At 34.6% G+C, this 15,555-nt stretch overlaps 1 protein-coding gene across 2 annotated transcripts in view; it reads left to right on the top strand.

The window, feature by feature from the left end:
• LOC150105815 (FGFR1 oncogene partner 2 homolog) overlaps positions 1–1,986 on the top strand; it is an 85,523-nt gene extending 83,537 nt beyond the window's left edge. For both annotated transcript variants that reach the window (XR_016548456.1, XM_090394357.1), the window contains one exon: positions 288–1,986. The gene's annotated coding sequence lies outside the window, so the exon portion shown is untranslated. The remainder of the gene's footprint in view (positions 1–287) is intronic.
• The last annotated feature ends 13,569 nt before the right edge of the window (positions 1,987–15,555 follow it).

Genomic DNA, 15,555 nt, shown 5'->3' with positions numbered 1-15,555 from the left:
GAGTAAATATTTTGATCTTTTCAGTCACTAGTAGCATGCATATGTATATAAAATAGTGATGATAATAAATATGAAATGAATTAAAAAAAAAAAAAAACAGCTCTTGCTAAGTTAGATCCTGTCAAGTAGCATTACATCTTCTTTTGCAAATTAAGAACTTAGTTTGATCATCTTTATATTCACAGATGATATAGTGTAAATCATGTTTAGATGTAATATTTTTGTATGGAAGGTAAATTAACACTAGAATAATCACTAAATAGGTTTTTTTTTTTGGTCTATTGTAGAATATCTTCTGAAGTTTTTATTTCACTGATAAGCTATTGATCCTGATAAATCACAGATTCATCCAAAAATATCAACATAAATGAAAGTGTATTTTCTCATAACCTTGTTCAAGATTTTTAAACCTTCTGGGGTAACAGTTATCTTCCCATAACTTTGACACATATCTTCTAGCATTTTTGTGATAATGTAAAGAAAAATATTAAAAGAAAGTGTACAGTATCAGTTGTAAATATGACCATTATATTTTTGACAAAATCTTTGTCTATGTAATTCGATATCATAGATTTTACTGGTAGTTCTGATTGTTAGTCACTAAATAATGATTATTCTCTGTATAGATATTACCAATTTTCTTTCTTTGAGAAAATAATTTACATATATTCAGTATTCCAAATATCTTTGACTAAGTAGTATCGCTGTGATATTCATTGAAACCGAATAATATTTTTATGTTGTAAATTTTTCCCACCCTCATTCCCTTCGGCTCTCTTTAGATCTGTGATAATACTTAATGAATATGATTTTGAATTATGTATCCTAGACAGTTTACATTTATAGATTATATAAGTACACTATATGAATGAGATACTATTTATATTAGCAGAACTGTATTTTTGTGTGCAATTTTGAAGTTTCCTTTCAGTTAAACTGTGAAATTTTTTTTTGTATAATTTACAGGCAGAGTGATAGCTCCAAATAATTATAACATTACTTCAGTGTGGTTTTATTTTCTGGGAAAAAAAAAACCTGCCTGCTAATTAATAATATTTCTGGATATTTAACATTTATCTTATATTCATTTTATTTCTACTAAATATGTCAAGTATTGAAAACTGCATCTTTTGAATTTCATCTGTATATTTATATTACTATCATAGAATCAACTTGACTATTTCTCTCCTCCTCCTCCTCTTCTTTAATATTTGATTTTAAGAAATAAGCACCTATTTATTTTCAATTTATGTATACATTTTTATAGTATGTGTTGTTTACTGTATTCATGACTTGTGACTACCAGAATCTTTTCTAAATTATTTAAAAGGGTTCTGTGAAATATTATGCATTGACTTGTATTAAATTGCCTATTTATACATAAAATTTTTCTTGAGAAATGGTTTTTTTTTTAATTTTTAATTTCACTAACATTTTTCATGTGGATCAGAAGTGTCTAGTTAAGTGTTAAAATTAAATTATTATGATTACCAAACTGTGTTTTCACCTTTGAACAAAAATAGGCATTTATTAGATATAACATGAGCAGTTTGATAGGAAATTGGATCCTGTAATCAAGATGTCACAGAAAATATTCTATCTTTACAAAAGAGAGAGAAAAGCAAGACTTCCATATCTGTGGAGAATGGTGTGAAAATGTGATGATGAAATACATTAAATGATTTGAATATTGTCAGTAAATTTTAAATATTCAAAATTGATTTTTAATCCTTTCAAATTAATGAACTTCTGGTTATGAATTAGTTTACATGATACGTTTAAAATCATTCAGTTATGTTTCTCATAGTTTCTGTAGTTATATTTTATATTATTCTCATTATCTGCTGTAAGTAGGATAAATTATGTAATTTGTTAACTTACTATTGTACAAATACATATTATAATTTTAAGGACTTGTTTGTATGATTTGTTCTTGAATGAAACTTTTGCATTGACAACTCAATAAAATGGTATTTCAGCACACAAGTTATCAATAATCTCAGTTTAAAATAAAATCAATCCTCTATTCATCCTCTTAATTTGCAGTCATTTTATACATTTTAATAAGGAACTGACTATAATAATTCCTGATATTGATGTTGAAGATAAATGAAAATTTATTCTTGATTTCTTTATCACAAATATAAATTAAAATTGACTTTCACTCAGAATGAACTTACTAAGTTATAATTATTCTTTTCAGACCACTTGCCACAAAAGATAGTTGATATATTCCAAGAATATCACATATCAATAAGAATATCGCATTTCATTTTGAATTATAAATTGTGAATGAGTACATTTTTTGAGAGGATGGAGGAATTTGCTTCAACCTGAAAATTGGATTTGATGCAGACACATATGTAGGTTGAAGAGTGCTACATTTGCTGAGAGATATATGAAGCAAAAAATGTAACCCATTTAAGTACACTGACATTGAAAGTGAATAAGAATCACAGCATTATCCTTAGAGGTCATTAGGTAGCAATTATGCAAATAGTCTAGTGCACCTAGCAAGGTTTTGGTAGTCAAAAGATACAAAAAAAAGTAGATAATTACCTAACAAAAACAGATTTAAATTGTTGGAATGTTCATAGTATACCTGGAAAAAGAAGCACTAAATGATTATAAAACTAAAAGTGCTGAGAGTAAGTGAGAGAGCATCACCAGATTCAGGAGAATTTCAGAAAAAATGGGGTTGTGAACACTGATAGAATTAGAAGAAACAATTAACATAATTCAAGTATGCTTATTCGTCAATTTAAGAATTGTCAAACAATTCTTAGAGGCTGATGGGGAGGGCGGGAGAAGGGATAATTTAAGATTAATTCAGAAATTGAAGAAAAAACAGTTTGTGAATATTATCAGTACATGTCTCCATGGAGTCAAAAAAAACTCATTGCAGGTGGCAATCCTGCGCCACATGATCCACTGGATGTGGATTTGGAGATAGTGAACCAACTAAACCAAGTTTAGTTGATTTATTCTCCATATTTTTCTGGAGGTACAATTATAGCAGAAAAATATGGTTGTGATGTTTTCAAATACATCTAAGGTGTTTATACAATAAAAATCATAAAACTGAAAAGAAAAAAACATAGATTTTATACTAACAAGCAATAAAGAAGCAGCATGAGAAAGTGCAATTCTGTGTAATTTCAGATGTTAACGAGTAGTGGAATTCTGAGCAAAAAATGGATGTGGAATTGATTTTATATGATTTACAGCTGTCAGGGGTGAAAGGAATAGTATACCAAGTAGTCATGTTGTTTGAAAGATTAGTTTAAATTCCTGCTGCCATCATATGAATAGCTGAGTTTTCTCCCTGGAATCTTTTTTTTTACAAGGCAAACTAGCCAAAAAGCACATAATGGACAGTCCTAAATTATTGAAAGTGTACAATAGGCCTTATAACTCAGGTGTTTGATTCTAGTTTCCCTTTTGTAATTCTAAGGAGGATCATCCAATGCGTCAAAACAAACAGAAGTTTATTACAAGGAAGAAGGGAAAAATCTTAAGTCACTGTTTCAGAAATGCCTAGAAAATTAAATTTTAAGTGCTTGCAGATTTCACTTAAAATTTGAATGTGAAGTATAAAATCAAGGAATACCTGGTAATTAAGTGAAATACCTAGTACTTAAGCAAACATTTCACAAAAATGCTTGTTAAATATTCCTTCCAAAAGATGCATGTTTCCATTTGGCAGCATTGCCTCTTATTGTTTGTGTAGAGCTGCCAGGTGTTAAAGATAATCCATCTATACTTTGCAACATTGAAATATACTTCAAGGCTTGTATTGTTCAGATGAATCATAAACAGAGGATTACATTTTGCACGAAAAGGTATTTTTCTCTTGTGCAGAAACAAAAACAGAATTGCGCTTTTTTTTTTTTTGATTCTTTATTCAATGGAATGTTTCCCAAGGAAGAGGGAAAAATCATAAACATAAAATCATTATAATGCTATTGCATAATAAAACTGGAGAAATTATTTATGCCATAGTGAAAGTTTCTCTTCCCTAAATAATTCTGCCCGTTTCTCCAAAAGAATTTTTTTGGAGTCTGGATTAAAACTCACGAGTTTTCGTTAGGAAAAATACTATTTGTCTACGACAAGGATCTACAAAATCGGTAATCGACTAACTAGAACCAAACGTATAACGAATTTCTAGCAATTTAGCATTAGAACCAGAAACATCGCCAAGGCATATTTCTTTTCAATATTTCCTAGGCATTTTTCTAGTTAGTCGATTTTTGATACAAGAAAATTCTCCTGAAATTTAGATAGTTAACGCAGAGATTCAAGAAAAAACGGATGCCCTTACTAATGGTATAATAAACATCTGAATACACCTTGAGAGAGAAGAAAACTATTCTCCCAAAAATTTGAAGAAAACCAAATGGCAACTATTACGACCTGTGGCATATCATACAAAAACAGAACTCCTTTACCTAAATTTATAACAAAACTATTGTTGAAAAATTCACAATTCGAACAGAAAATGCTCTGTGCTGCATTTGCCAATGTTAATCTACAGTGGCTGTTGTCTTGTCTTTGACTTTCAAGTCAGAGACAACCAGAGGCGTAGTTAGGAGGGAGCGGTCCACCCTCGGCGGCACTTTGAAAATTTTAAACTTTTGCAGTTAATTCTAAAATACAGTCTCGAGAACTCAGTTCCAAATATTGTAATTCTACTGCGAATTTTCCTCACAAGTAAGCGTTTCTAGTTGTGAGCGGAGTTTTTCTAAATAAAATTGATTAAGAATTACTTACATTACTATGAAACAGACTTTGCCAATGTCATCGACGATTTTGCTAACAAAAAAGCAACGAAAATAACATTTTAGAATGTTGAAATTAAAGTTTTACTTCAAAAATAAACATAGTGTTTTAATTTATTTACCTATACGTCGTTTTGACTTTTTGTAGTATTTTGGGTGTATTGAGAGGGGTGGCAAAAACTCTAGCTCCACCACTGGAGACAACTATTATGTTTTTTGGACGAAAAATTATATATTCAAATACTGACGTCCTAAGCCACTTGATACTATTCACTGTCTATTAGAAAATGATATAACGTTGTCCCCCCCCCCCCCTCTTATCCAGCCCGAAAATGTTAGATGGAAAATTTCAGAAATAAATAATTTATAATTACATCAGTAAAGTGGATATTAGATCCAACATTATTTCAAAGACGAAGGTTTGTAGAAAATATGAAAATTTCGTAAGTTGGCCTCAGAGCTTACGAGAATACAATCCTCGGTACCCCCGGAGTTGCCTTAGCTTCCACTACATAGGTAGCTAATGCAACTCGGGGATGTCGATGATTGTATTCTCGCAAGCGCTCAGGTCAACTTAAGAAACTTTCATAGTTTCTACAAACATTCGGCTTTGAATAATGTTGGATCTAATATCCACTTTGCCTACGTCATTTTGCATCGCCGAAATGAAGCTGTATGGCTCTTTCTTTTAGTAATACACAATTCATAGGTTTTAAATTGCGCGCCGTTTTGCTTAGTTCTCGGTTATCAGATCGACTGTCGCGGTATCGCAGTGCTTGTGTTCAAGTAACCCTTATTTTACTTAATAATTGTTCTGTTTTATTATTAGTTATTGTTGTTAATCTCTTACTGTGCCCAATTTATAAATTAAACTTTATCTTTGGTATGTATGTATAGGAAAAAACATAGTATATTAATATTTCTATTAATTAAATATATCTTAATAACATAAACATAGTATATTATAGTTCGGTACTATCCTCGGTTTCAGGTATCTGCGGAGTGTCTTGGAGCGTATATCCCCCCCCCCCCCCACGGATAAGGGGCTGCTGTAAGATTAAGCGCAACAATAAAAGCGCCATATATTGATATCACAAATCTAACGAAAATATTGATCTCAACAACTTTGTCTAATAAAATCACAACAGCTCCATATGTGGATCTGTTGTGGTTTTACTCCTTTACATCAGAAAAGGACCAGACAACAGTGATGTAAGTTCGCCCACCGTTTGTAGGTGTCTGCTTCGCGTCTTTCCAAGAATAATCGATTCATGCTGAAGGGGAGAAAGAAATAAAGGACGTCCAAATTGGTCGCGAACACGCGAAATCACATGCTTTATAGATAAAATTTTCCAATGTTATACAAGTAACATAGTTAACTACAACAATCATAAAAGAGAAGCTAATTTTCCGACCTGTAATAATAAACAACCCTTCCCACAATACTGACTGATTACCCTATTATCGGAATGGATTCTCCTTTTTCTGAGATGCGCAGAAGTGTCGAAGGATCTCTAATCGGTGGGCGAATTATATTCCCAAACATAAGGAAATCTGCTGAAAAATTAAGAACTACATTAAGACAATTAAGCATTGGTTTTCTTCATTACTTTAAAAATAATTGAAATGAGGCAAATTGGACACAGAATGTAGCTGAAGGAACAACTCTACATCGTACTCTCCAATTCGAAAGAATCTGTGGTTCGATTCCTTGACATGACCTGGGGAATCTTTTATATAAGATTTTTTAACTGATAGTGGGTTAGCTAATCTCATACAGAAGTATCGGGGTTTTTTCCTCCCAGAAACTCAGGTTCTACATGCCACATACAGGCAAATTGGCCTGGTGAACACAATAAATACTAGTGGTGGGTGGTACATGTGTGCGCTTAAAACAACAACTATATACTAGAAAAAGAAAAGAAGAAAAGAGCAATCGTCAGGAGGACGTTATATCTTTTCTTGATTTCCATCCTCTTGCATCAATATTTTATACTCAAGTTCAGAAAGCGCTTGAATGGACTGAATCCTCTTTTAAGAAACTTAAGATCCATTCCCCAAAAGAAAATTTTCGGTAGTGAAATACTAATTATTCTTAACAGTAACGGAAATTTTAGAATTCTCCAAATGTGGTTAAAAATATAATTAACTAGTCCCCATACTTTGTGAAAGGTATAGTAATCCAGATTATAACCGTGTTATCAAGGAACGTTAAAGATTGTCAAGTTTCGCTTTTAATCTGGCTAACAGTGGCGCATCCGGGGTGGGGATGACAGAAGGGTCATGTACACCCCAAAAAAAGGTAAAAAAAAAAAAGTTTCCAAAAATCTTTTCCTAATTAAAACTTTTTTTTTTTTCATTTATGTTATGTCGTGTCTTCTATTTCTATAGTACTTACAAATTAACGGTCACATAAGGTGGGAATACCCTATAGCTCTCGGGAATCGCGGCCGCTGTGAACGCAAGGCGAACGAAGTAGTGCTCGGGCGGAACTGAGCGCTACTTCGTTTGCCCGAGCCGGGCCAGAGGAGATCACGGTTTCATGTATTGGCGATCATTGCAGATGCTCAGTCGTAAGTCTTATGCAATGCGTAGTGTGTGTTCTCAAATCGTCTACACATCCCCCCCCCCACCAAGATTAAATCTTGAGTGCGTCACTTCTGACACCCACTTAATCATGAAGAAAGGGGAGGGAGAAGGAAAACAACGATAACAAAAAATAAAACGGCAATTAAGTTAGCAGCACATGCACATCCGGAAAACAGAAAATGTAAAAATAATCGATTTATAGTCATATTACAAAGTCGAAATGTGTGGCTATAAAAACAGACAGTAACAATACAAGTTGAATCCCTATAATCTTGAGTCTACAGGAAATAAAGTACAAATATTGTGATTGCTCCAATGAAAAAATATCACTGGCGAAAGCTTTGCTATATTCGACAGATCTATAATAAATTTAGTTTAATCCTTTAACCAAGTGTAAGCAACCAAAGTTTGCTTACACTTGGATACTAGGATGTACCACCTTACCTCAGTCCTGAAGATATTTTCATGCGCAAACTTTGGAGATAAAGGATTAAAATAAATTTATTATAGTCTAACCAAATGCAAAATAAACTTCCAACAGAACATCTGTTTCTGTTTTCTAGTCTTTCTTTTCATGCTGAGGAAATCTTGAAATATGATAAATCTGTAGTTTTAAAATAACGGCAAGTGCTCTCGTCCTAGATCTGTAGTTTGTACTTTTTATTCTACGCGCCCGTGTGTGTGTGTGTGTGTGTGTATATGTGTGTAGATAGATACCAATCTCATCTTCCCCTAAACAATGTTAGACTCGATACCTTTCACTTTCAAGTAAGTTAGTTTTATAGAACCTAATTAATGCTATAATAGGATTAATCCTGTATATATTATATATATCTTATATATATATATATATATATATGTGTGTGTGTGTCTGTTAAATGAGTATATTCTGGCCTGTTTTGTGAGATGAAAAACCGAAATCTTATCACTTCTATGAGACCAGCTAACACGCACCTTCACTAGAAAGTCGTAAAGACTATTCGCGTCTTGGACTGGATTCGAGCTCGGGGCTTTCAAACCAAATGGCCTCGTCTTTGCTCAATCCAGTAATCCAAATGTGAAACTTTGCAGGAATACATCGTGCTTTGCTTCATGCGGAGACGATATCTGAGGGAAAAAAAAAAAAAAATAGTACCAAAACTCATCACTACTAGAGTTTTTTGGTGTTTATAAACTAGGCAAGTAGCAAGAAGGTTTAAAAAGATTGAAACGGGATTTTCCCTTCATTCCGGTTGTTAATACCGCCCCCAGCGATGACACTAACATATTGCTCCAACGTGCTTTGCTCTTGAAGCTGTATTGCCTAAACAACTGCAAAGTTGTTACTGCGCTCCGCGAATTGCGTCGCCTCAACAAATGTCGACGAGATTCACTATCTCCATGTACTCTGCGACGAATGATTAGTCGTTTGGAAGAAACGGAATCGTTGGGAGTTACACCTGGAAAGTGTCGAAAACCAATCAGTCTAAAATGTTACTACTCTGCCATCGTGCAGCAGGTCACGAATAACGGCCCTTGTTCCTGCAGTGCACGTGCTGTATCAACATCGATGTACCTTACACAACTGTGAAAAAATTCTATGGAAGATTTTGCATTTCTACCCACTGAAGATTAAGCTGGCACAGGAGTTGTGCCTGCAGGACTTTGAAAGTCCACTGACATACGCCTTGACATTCCTTGCTTATGTGGAGTTGAACGCTCCTTGGCTGATTTTGTGGAGAGATGGGACTCACTTTCACCTGAACGGCCACGGAGCGTTCAACTCCACACGAGCAAGGAACGATAAACGAAGTTTATCATTGAAACATCCTTCGTTAAGGATGTTTCAGACCCCAGTCGGATTCTGTAACCTGCTCTGTTACTGCCGATAGGTATCGCGATATGATAAACAATTTCGTTGTTCCACAACTACAGCAGCCCATGAGCATAGATTCAGTCATTTTCATGCAGCATAGGGCTCCATTCACACACCGGATGATCCGTATAGGAGGTTATTCGATAACATTTCACGGAAGCCAGAGTGATCAAGCTGTGCTTTTCCTACTGCATGGCCACCTATTCACGTGACCTGTGACTTTCTGCTCTGGGGATTTCTCAAAGACATAGTTTATCGGGATCGTCCTGATAACTTGCCAGCGCTGAAAGACAACATAACGCAGCATATGTTGTCTTTCAGCGTAACATCAATGCCCACCTGCTGCGTTCTGCCGTTGAATACGCTGTGTGTAGCATACTGTGATGGGCAGCACATTGAACAGTACAGCACTTGAATGCATAATGGAAGTGAATAAAAATGTGCTGTTTATACTTGTGTTGCTTTTCTCCTTTTACACACATAGTAAAATTACTATATCTGCATTCAGTACATCATTCAGCTACGCTGGTGGTGAATTTTGGAACTTTTTCTCCTCAGACATCTTTTCCGCATGACGCACGATTCATCCCTGCTAAGTTTCGCAGCATTTGGATCACTGGGTGCCTCTCAAAAAGGCCTTAAATAGGGATACTTTAATTTTCATCACCTTGTATGTTAATAATTAGCAATAAATTATGCTCCATTACATTTGTCATTCTAGGTCCTCTATTTGACGTCAACTCCTTCAGAGTTTGCAGTTTGGTTTGTTTAGTTGAGAGTAAACTTGTATTGCTCAGTGAGCCTGCATCGATTTGCAACGTCTATTGCATCAATATAGAGAAATCCAGCTGATGAAAATATCGGTCAAGTGTCTTACAACAACAAAAGAGAATCGTAGTAGTAAGGATGGAATAAGAACATAAAAATGGCAAAAGTAAGGGTTATATTTTGGACAATAATTTACTTAATTTGAAATGTAAATGGCTGAAGAATAGAGTTAATTGGAGAAAATAAATGCTCATATACATAGACTTCAATGTTAAATAAGTGCGAGACATATTGTTATAGAAATGATTACGCATAGTCAATTTTGGCTAGGCCTTGTTGGCCGAGTGGTTAGAGTATCTGCTCTCAGCCAAGAGGCTGCGAGTTCGAATCCCGCGTAGGCATTGATGTTTGTGATTGTCTTCCACTTTCATACATTCGTTCACTCAAGTATAGATACACTCTCCCAGTATGGACCGGGTCACCATGGGAGTAATAGACCCAAAATCTCCCTCAGTGGGAGAGGCCTTCACCCTGCAGTCGGTAGAAGAATAGGCTGTTTATCATCATCATATATATGTCTTTCATGTATTAGGTCTTCACGGCTATTGTACATGTTTTAAGGATGTATAGCCAAATGTTAAATTAGAAAATAACTGATTCGTCTTTCTAGAAGACTTCATTGGGTGAGTAATAAATAGAAGAAAAGAGAGATACATAAAAAACATTACTTAAGTACTTCACTAAAGATTTAAATTATTAACGAATTGCTCAAATTAGAATGACTTTGCGGACCAGTTTCGTTGTTGTTCTCGTACACAAGGACGTAGTCTCGAGACAGCCATAGCTGAATAGCGGAGGAGTAACAATCAGAAAGGTTGTGGCTGAAGTTGACATTAATGTGAACAGGATTTAATGAAATTTCTGTTGATTCCAAGATTTTTCTTTCGACTTCATCATAGCATTTATAAATAATTTGGGATCTGTCCCAGTTTACTGAATATATAGTGGAGTGATTTGGATCAGAAGAATTAAGCACATGACTAGATAAGGCTGTGGCCCTGGTTCTACCATAGTTGACGTCTCTGAGGTGTTATTCGATACGGAGCTCGATTGATTTTTCTGATTGACCATAATATGGGGGATACAGTCACACCAAAGATGGTACACCTGGATATATCAAACTGTTAGGTTTAGGTTTTACTGGACGAAGCCATGGAAAGAAGGAATATGCTACTCTCAAACCAGTGCAACTGTATCAGGTTGAAATGGCTACGAAAAGGGAACTGACGCTGAAAAAAGGCATTGTAATAGGATGCCATGTTGCAGGCCTATCTGTTTGGCAAGTTTTGCTTCCATCTCAGTATGGTATCAGTAATTGTCGACGTGGGATGGCCCAATCATTGATGCCATACTGAGATGGAAGCACAGGAGTCAATTGCAAATACTATCAGCAGTCGACGACTTACCGAACATGACCGTAAGGTGCTACGTAGGATAATGTGTAAAAACACCGCTCGTCGGCCGTCAAGTTGAATGCGGAGTTCTGGGCATCGATTGGAACACGAATCTGCACAAAAACATTCAAAACCGAGGCTCGACAAAATGTTATTAAGGTGGGCGCCAATGGCTGTCTGCTCCTCACACTATGGTGTCCGTTGACTTATTTCTAAGCAGTGTATATATTAATACATTAGTATTACTAACTTGGGTAGGCTAAGAGTGAAATAATACTTGCTATAGATACTAAACACGGAATTTTTAAGTGGCAGTTCTACACCAAGTAAAGCCCACCTAAAGACATTCACAAACATCCAAGCCAATAATGGGATTAAAATTTAGATTCAAATGATTTGACTGCGGAGAATTTATCCACTTAGCCAACCAAATCGGAGTGACGCGTATGCAGTCGAGAATTTATTAAACCATCTAACGAATAGGTTGTTTCTAATTTTTTCAATCATGTGCCACTCTACATTACGGAGCTAAGTTCATGTTCCACTAATGAGTTTCAACCTGGGGGTGTTATTTATTTTTTTTTTTTTACCATGGTCATTTGACACGTTGAAGGTTTATGGGTATAAAGACGGCGGTTGCGTGGTCAGTGCAACTCTATTTCCTCGCTGTATTTATCTGATTATTAGGACCGAAATGACGGTGTCAATATGAAATAGTAGATGAAATATGAAACGATTATGAAGTGCTCATAATAAAAATACATGATGTAACACTCATACCCCTCCGGATTCGAACCGAATTATACGTTTTTATCTGCATTACGAGAATATTGTCCGACTGTGTTGAGTTATTCGTTGTCAGTCAACTCGAATGAGTGGACTGACAACTGCATTGTGTGCTCATTGCTTGTGGTGAGGCAATGTTTCGTGGGCATTCATAGACTTCATATAAATGAATAAATCGAATTTGACTTCTTGTCTTATTTCATCTTATTTTTGTACATGTTATATTTTCTATCAACCAGCCGTGTACCAACCTGTATATGTATATATATATATATGTATATTATTGTTATTCGTGACCCTCCAAGGAGTTTGAAGACTCATCGCGGGAGGACACTTATTATACTACTCCCCGTCTCCACCAATACACCGAACCTCTACTACCAATCATCTACATCAGCACCATCTACTCCCCCCCCACAAGTATTTTTTGTCTGTAAATTGTGTGTGTTCTGAAGGGCCGATTTGTCTGTAGGATGAAAAACTTGAGTTTCCGGGAGAAAAAGCCCTGCTATCTCATGATGTGAGATCGGCTAACTCACCTTCGATTGAAAAAGTCTACATAAAGATTCCTCCGGTCATGACGAGACTCGAGCTTAGGCCTTTTCCATAATATATATATATATATATATATATATATATATATATATATATATATATATATATATATATATATATATTAAAAAATATATATATATATATTAAAAAAATATATATATATATATATTAAAATATTAATATAATATAAGCACTGAAATATTACCAGGACCCTTATCTAAGGAATATTTATCTTCAGGCCCATTTTCTTTTCATTATATAATTATCGTAGTAAGCATTTTATTATTATCTATATAAAATCCTATAACCTAATTTAAAGAAGGCGGTTGATAGATTCATTCTACATCCGTCAACGCTAGTAGGCGTGATTAAGATGTAATCACGCTACTGGTGTTTTTTTTACTAGGCCTATCATTAAGCTGTTTAATAACACCCAAACGTAATGCATGCAGATATTATGCAAAACATCCTGACTCCTGAACTAGTAAGGATTTTTTTTTTTAATCAAATTTCATTTAAAATTAAGCCATCCGTTCCAGAAATAATTTAATTATTCGTATTACTTTGTGAAATAGTGTAAATTCTAAGACCAATTTTTCTCATTTGTCGATGTAAAAACTCAAGTTTTAGGGAGGAAAGTTCCAGTTGCTTCAAAGGTCGATAACACAAGTAAGGATCGAGAAAATTCTTAGAATAAACTTCTCTCGTGAGTAACTAGAATCGAATCTATAGATTAATTTTAAAATGTCCAAATTTGAAATAAAATAACTAAAGAGAAATTTAAACAAAGCAACTTGAGCAAACAGCGCTTTGATGTACAGAATAGGGAGAAGCCTACAATAAACGTCCTGTGCTTGTAACTTAGATTTGTTTTTATTTCAGGATGCAATGAGAGGAAAACGCAAATATATTAAAGGAAACATATCTTTAACATATATATATATATTTCCAACCAAGTCAATCTTTCAATTAATGAGACTCATGATGCCAATATTATTACCACCTTAAGAACCTACCATTTCTAGTTGCAGGAAACACCAACTAGAACTCTAGTTGGTAGATGATTTTTGTCAGAAGGATATCCGAAATATACTTTCAATATCCTAGATACTAATACTAGCATGTGCTCCTTACCAAATGATACCTCTCCATTATACTAACAGCTTGGTACAGAATTACTGCTGGCCTTGACAGTTGTCTCATTTAGCATCTATCACATTTTAGCAAGTGTTTATCCAGCCTTATACTAAAAGGGAGATAATCAGCCATCAAACTATCGTCGTATTACTCTCACCTCAGTATTCCCAAACCAGAATCCTGTCTGATTTCCTGGAAAAAAGACTATGCCTCGCTCTTTTTCACTTTTGATAACATTCTCACTAACCAACATCAGTTATATCTTCTTTGGTTGACATACGTCCACAGCTTCTTTAGCGCCAAATAATGCACGGTATCCTTTTTCTTTCTAAGCATTACTCCTATTCTTCTCAACCCTAAATACAGTATTCTTTAAATCCCAAACTGCTCAAACTTTAAAAATTGTTCTTACATCTGGGATGGTGCCACCAAAACAACCTTACTGTTCCCACAGTACTGGTGATGCTCCCAAAATCTTTCTCAGAATGTTTGATTGTATCCAGCAGAGAAACATTTTCTCAATTTGTGACCTCCCACTAACTCCGTCTAATCGCCTTCCCATAGATACTTTGTTCCTGCTTTATGTATTTTCTTTAGCTATTTCCATGGTTTCAAAAGTTCAGCACATTGTAATTAAACCAAACATTTATTTGACAAAATACATTTACAGGCCTCAATTCTGATTTATCACTACCGTCCAATGTTGGCAAGTGTTGTCAGCAAACATTTTATTTATTTTTTTGTTTGTTTGTTTATTAATGGGTTGGATAAGACGAGTTACTTCAATAGAAACATCATTAATGGTAAAGAAGCATTTCCCACGGACTGGTCCTTTCAACTTAGGGAGCAGATCAATGTGAGAGCTTTTACTGCGAATTTTTGGATGCAGTATGTTTTGCAGAAAACTTCCTGTAATTGCTAATTTTTTTTTGCACCATAACTACACAAACTTTACTTAAGGCATTGGAAATATCACTGGTTTTTTTTTTTTTTTTTTTCATGTAAAGTTTTGATATACAAACGATGCAGGACACACATAAGCGAGAGCTGTCGTTGGCAGACTTCCAAGAAGAGTCAATTCATGTTGAAGGGGAGAAATAAATAAGGCGATGTACGAATTGGTCACCAACACGCGAAATCACGTGCTTTATAAGTAAAATTTTCTGTTATACAAGAAGAATAGTTACCACTTTAAAAACTACAATGATCATAAAAGAGAAGTTAATTTTCCGATGTGTAACAATAATAAACACGATACGGATTGATTACCCTATTATCGGAATGGATTCTCCTTCTTTTGACATGCGCAGAAGTGTCGAAGGATCTCGCATCTATGGGCGTACTATAGCATGCATTTTTATACATAATTTGGCTTATAAAACTCATGTGAAGGCAGAAACTATTACATGATTCTGCCGACCACGAATACACGATGAGAAAAAAATATATATAGTTGAAAATTTTTTGAAAAGTTTTTCTTTACATTCTTTCTGAGCATCCATGAGAATAATGGAATAATAGGAGATTTTTATTTCGACGTTGTCTCTATTCTAGTATAGTTTTCATTTTATTTAAATACATTCTATCTAACAGCGCTGACTGATGGGTATCATAATTTTCACAAATTCGG

This window comes from Typopeltis vanoorti, chromosome 6 (assembly GCF_054136105.1).
Source record: "Typopeltis vanoorti isolate ZY-2024b chromosome 6, IOZ_Tvanoo_1.0, whole genome shotgun sequence".
Classification (NCBI taxonomy): Eukaryota; Metazoa; Arthropoda; class Arachnida; order Uropygi; family Thelyphonidae; genus Typopeltis; species Typopeltis vanoorti.
Note: the sequence above shows the minus strand (reverse complement) of the source record. Positions and strands in the feature narration are given on the sequence as shown.